The 5,682-nt window shown below is 40.2% G+C and overlaps 1 pseudogene; it reads right to left on the reverse strand.

Annotated features, from left to right (window-relative positions):
* Positions 1-555: 555 nt before the first annotated feature.
* On the reverse strand, positions 556-5,006 carry LOC138349217 (uncharacterized; annotated as a pseudogene).
* Positions 5,007-5,682: the final 676 nt, after the last annotated feature.

Genomic DNA, 5,682 nt, shown 5'->3' on the forward strand with positions numbered 1-5,682 from the left:
GATAGAGGTAGAAGGAATTCTTGAACGACAGTCAAGGACTACGAACCGTCGTTTGACCTACGGACCGTAAGTCCGTCTGTCGTCCAAGACTTAACCAATTTTTATAGGCTGAAATTTTTGGAAGTTTCTGATCCCATCGACGGTTGTGCGGGACGGACCATGGTTAAGGCTACGGTCCATCGATGCCACCATTTGTAGCACCTGCAGATTTTTCTGAAAACTATTTTTTGGTCTATTTTGGCTACGGTGTGTTACATCATTTTCCCCTTGGGAACATTCATCCGCGAATTAAGACTAAACTAGTTGAAATAGAGGGAGGAGATCCAAACCCCACTACTAAACACTGAGAAATGAGTTCTGACTGAATTGAGTTCTGAGTACATGCAATTACGCTAAAAATGAAAGTACAAACTTAGGGAAAATTATTCTAAAACTAAATTTATGCATGAATGACTGTAAAACTGAAGAGGAACTACTACCTCAATCTTAAGTGGAATCGGAAGAAAAAAAGTAAGGATACTTGGCTTTCATGGTTGCTTCTGCTTCCCAAGTAGCTTAATCTACGAACTGATTCCTCCCCAAGACCTTGACTGAAGTGACTTCTTTGTTTCTCAACCTTCTAACCTGACGGTCAAAAATCTCTACTGGTACATCCTCATAAGAAAGACTATCTTTCACTGCCACACTCTCTAATGGCATTATAGAGGCTGGGTCACCCATGCACTTCTTCAAGAGCAAGGTGTGGAACGGATGCACTGCTGCTAATTTTGTTGGCAATTCGAACTCATATGCCACCTTGAAAATCCTTTTCAAAATCTTGTAAGGACCTACATATATAGGACTAAGATTCCCTTATTTCGAAATCTCATTACCCCTTTCATAGGTGAGACTATTAGAAAAGCCCAATCGTCAACTTGGAACTCTAGTTCCCTTCTCCTTACATCTGCATAATATTTCTAACGACTTTGGGTTGTCTTAAATCTATCTCTAATAAGTTGCACTTTCTCCATAGCATAAAGGATTGAATCTTGCCCTATAAAAGTTGTTTCACCTACTTCAAACCAACCTATAAGAGATCTACATCTACTCCCATATAAAGCCTCATAATAGGCCATCTGAATGCTGGAATAGCTATTATTGTAGGCAAACTCAATATGAGGAAGGTGATCATCCCAACTTCCTTTGAAATCGATCACACAAGCTCTAAGGTCTGAATGGTACGCTCTGCCTGCCCATCCGTTTATGGCTGAAATGTTGTACTAAGGTTAATTTGAGTACCAAGACCTTTTTGAAATGACTTCCAGAAATTAGAGGTAAATTGAGGACCTCTATCTGAGATTATAGACAAAGGAACCCCATGAAACCTCGCAATTTCACTAAGGTAAATCTTGGCGTAGTCGTCTGCCGAATATGTAGTCTTGACCACCAAAAAGCGAGAAATCCATATTAATCACATCCCACTTCCAAGTAGGAATATCAATTTCTTGAGTCATACCTCGTTGTTTCTAATGTTCTACCTTGACGTGCTGGCATATGGGGCACTTACTCACAAAGTCTTTTATATCCCTCTTCATGCCATTCCACCAATAGACTTCCCGCAGATCTCCGTACATCTTAGACGCACCTGGAAGAATATGATACCTGGAGTTATGCGCTTCTATAAAAATATTCTTCCTCAACACTTCCATATAAGGAACACACAATCTACCTTGGTACCGAACTACACCATCTCCCCCTTGGGAGAAAACATCCACTCTCTGATTATCAACTTCACCCTTTAGTTTAAGAAAGATCAGATCACTCTCTTCCTTTTCCTTAACCTCCACTACCAAAGACGATTATGCCCCATTCTGAACGGTTATACCATGTTTGATATGCTCATAAGAGGAACTCCCAAGCGAGCAAGCCTGTGAACATCCTTCACTAGATTTTTTCTTTTTTCCTCAACATGGACTACACTACCCATATATAATCTACTAAGAGCATCGACCACTATATTCTCCTTTACAGGATGATAATGCACACTCATATCATAATCCTTAAGGAACTCAAGCCATCTCGTCTAGCGAAGATTCAACTCTTTCTGGGTGGGAACATACTGAAGGATTTTATGATCGGTGAACACATCTACATGAACAACATTCGAGTAGTCTCTCCATATCTTGAGTGCAAACACCACTGCTACAAGCTCGATGTCATGAGTTTTATAGTTCTTCTCATGCACCTTAAGCTTTCTAGAGGCATAAGATATAACCTTATCTCTTTGCATCAACACACAACCAAGGCCAACTCTTGATGCATCGCAATAGATCACATAACCATCTGAACCCTCTGGTAGAGTCAAGACAGTAGTTGTAGTCAATCTAGTTTTAAATTCTATGAAGCTTTTCTCACAATCATTTGAACATTGGAACGTGACCATCTTCCGAGTCAACCTAGTCAATGGTGAGGCTATGGATGAAAATCTTTCCATGTACCTTTTATAATAACCTTCTAGACTTAAGAAACTTCTTATATCTGTAGCAGAGGTAGGTCTGGGAGATTGTTTCATTGCTTTTATCTTTTGTGAATCTACACAGATCCCTTTTCTAGATACAATGTTATCAAGGAAAGCAACAGATTGCAACCAAAACCCACATTTACCAAACTTAGCGAATAACTGGCGATCTTTAAGAGTGTGTAGAACAACTCTTAGATGACTTGCATGTTCTTCCTCACTCCTAGATTAAATGAGTATATCATCAATGAAGACGATAACGAACAAGTCTAAGTACTGTTTGAACACTCTGTTCATCAAATCCATGAAAGATGCAAGAGCATTGGTTAGTCCAAACGACATAAAACTACGAATTCATAATGACCATATCGAGTTCTGAAAGCTGTTTTCGGAATGTCACTATCTCTGACTCTCATCTGATGATAACACGATCGAAGGTCTATATTTGACCAATGACTAGTACCCTGAAGTTGTTAAAACAAGTCATCAATCCTGGGGATGGGATACTTATTCTTGATTGTGACCTTGTAAAATTTTCTATAGTCAATGCACATTCTGAGAGAACTATCTTTCTTCTTTATGAACAATACTGGTGCACCCCATGGTGAAATACTAGGTCTGATGAAACCCTTATCTAGAAGGTCTTTCAACTTCTCTTCAATTCCATAAGCTCTGCTCAAGCCATTCTCTAAGGAGGAATTTAAATAGGCTGGGTATCTGGAAAGATATCAATTCCAAAGTCAATTTCCCTTTCGGGAGGAACCCCGAGAACATCTTTTGGAAATACTTTTGGAAATTCACAAACTACTAGAACTGACTTAAGAGATGGGGGTTCAAGGCTAGAATTCTTAGCCCTAGCTAGATTATAGAGATAACCCTTAGATATCATCTTTTTGGCCTTAAGGTAAGAAATACATCGACCCATAGGCGCTAGGCTACTACCCTTCCATTCTAAGACTGGTTCGTTTGGAAATTGGAAACGAAAAATCCTAGTTATACAATAGACTGAGGCTTAAAATGAGTGTAACCAATCCATGCCTAGAATGACATCAAAGTCTTCCTTTTGTAACTCTACTAGATTTGCTGAGGTTACTTTCTAAGAGACTGTGACCGCACAATTTCTTTATACCCCTGTAGCTATAACTGGGTCACCGACTGGAGTAGAGACTAAGAAGGGTTCTAAGGGAGTTTCTGGACTGACACTGAATTGGACTACTATATAAAGAGTTAGAAAAGAAAGAGTAGACCCTAGATCTAACAATGCATAAACATCAAGGTCAAAGACTCATAACGTACAAGTGACTACATCAGGAGAACCTTCCTGATCCTGGCAAGCTTGAAGAGCATAAAGTCTGTTCTGGCGCTGACCGCCACTTGTACCAGATGAGTTACCCAGCTTAGTTGGGCGACTTGCTGGTGCTGCAGAATATGTAGATTAAGCTCTACCATTACAACCTCCTTGACCCGGTGTAGAAGGATAGTCCCTCAACCTTTGACCAGACTGACCACATCCAAAACATCCTTCTTTTCCTGAAAGACACACGCCCGGATGGTTCTTACCACACTTAGAGCAGGTGGGGTAAGTGTTGGTGCCTGAAACAGTTCCGTGAGACATAGAGCCAGGTGCTCTGCCCTTCTTGTCATACCTATTCTTGGAGGATGGAACACTAGATTATGAAGGGGGTGGAGCTGAAAACTTTTGCTGAGCCTTGGAGCGATTTCCACCACCCGATTTCTGCGAAGAATAGTCATAGTTCACAATCATAGCCTTCTTATTTTCCTTAGCCTATTCCCTAAGCTTATTACCGTCAACCTGGTGAGCATGAGTAATAAGCCTAGGGATGTTCATATCACCTAGCAACATAGAATTTCTGCAATCTGTCTTCACCAAATCGAATACTCCATAGAAGAACTTATTCAGCTGAGCCCTGGAGTCAGCAACCTTTTGAGGAGCATACCTGGAGACTTTGTTAAACTTCAGCCCATACTCTTGGACTGTCATGTTTCCCTGCCTCAAGTTCATGAATTCTTGGGCCTTTGCTTCTCTCAACTCTATTGGGAAAAACCTGTTGATAAAAGTCTCACTAAATCACTCCCAAGTAATAGGGGCTGCATTTGCACCCCTATTCTTCTTCCACTGAGTGTACCAGATATGCGACACGTCTTTCACCTGGTATGACGCCAGCTCAACCCGATAATTCCCAGTAACTTGCATCACCTCAAAGATCTTCTTGATTTTCTAGAAGAAATTCTAAGGATCTTCATTAGTCTGGGAATCTAAGAACTCAGGCGGATTCATCCTAACAAAGTCACGGTCCCTTTTTGCTGCTGATCCACTATTTTCATTCATAAGATCATGAACCCGATTGTTCTTTTGGGTCATACTCTATGCCAACATCTATATGACATTCCTGAACTCAGCATTGGAGACTTCTTTATCTGGGATTGGAGCAGTTGCATTTGCATTCTTGGCATTCGCATTCCTATCGTTAGCTCTATGAAGAGCCATGATTTGAAACGTAGAAAATCTAGTTAAAATGGATAAATATCATACCTTATGCACAATAAGAGTAGCAAGAAAGTGAAGTTTTTCCCAAAACACTTTATAGCCTCCTAACATTAGATATGGTGCACTTCACACCTATGAAAAATACTCTGCTTAGTGCGGCTTTTTAAGAAATCTTAGGACTCTTAAACCTAGTGCTCTGATACCATGTTTAGTCACAGCCCGAGCTACCCCCGAGACGTGGACACGGAACCTAGGACCACAAGTGATCCCATGCTAACCCTGTTGGCATGATCATGAGCATACTAAAGATATTAAACTTTTGTGAAAGCTAAATCCTACTTAAAATGAAAAGAAGGGGAATACCCATATTCTATAACTGAGATATTTTAAAGCAATGAGTGTAATATAAAACAAATATTAACTCAATACTAGGCTGAATCTAACTATGTCTGAAAATAGCTTCTAAACTACACTAGAAATACTGTGACAAGCCCCAACTAAATCTAACAAAAACTGAAACTAAATGACTAAAGACTGAAATGAAACTCATGACTGTTGTCCTCGAAGAATGAGGACTCACCACTGAATCTGCTGAACTGAAGATCGAGAAATCGATCTATGCGTGATCTGGATGCTGAGAACCTAAACCTACATCACGAAAAGATGTAGCTCACGT

Source organism: Solanum lycopersicum, chromosome 6, assembly GCF_036512215.1.
Source record: "Solanum lycopersicum chromosome 6, SLM_r2.1".
Taxonomy (NCBI): domain Eukaryota; kingdom Viridiplantae; phylum Streptophyta; class Magnoliopsida; order Solanales; family Solanaceae; genus Solanum; species Solanum lycopersicum.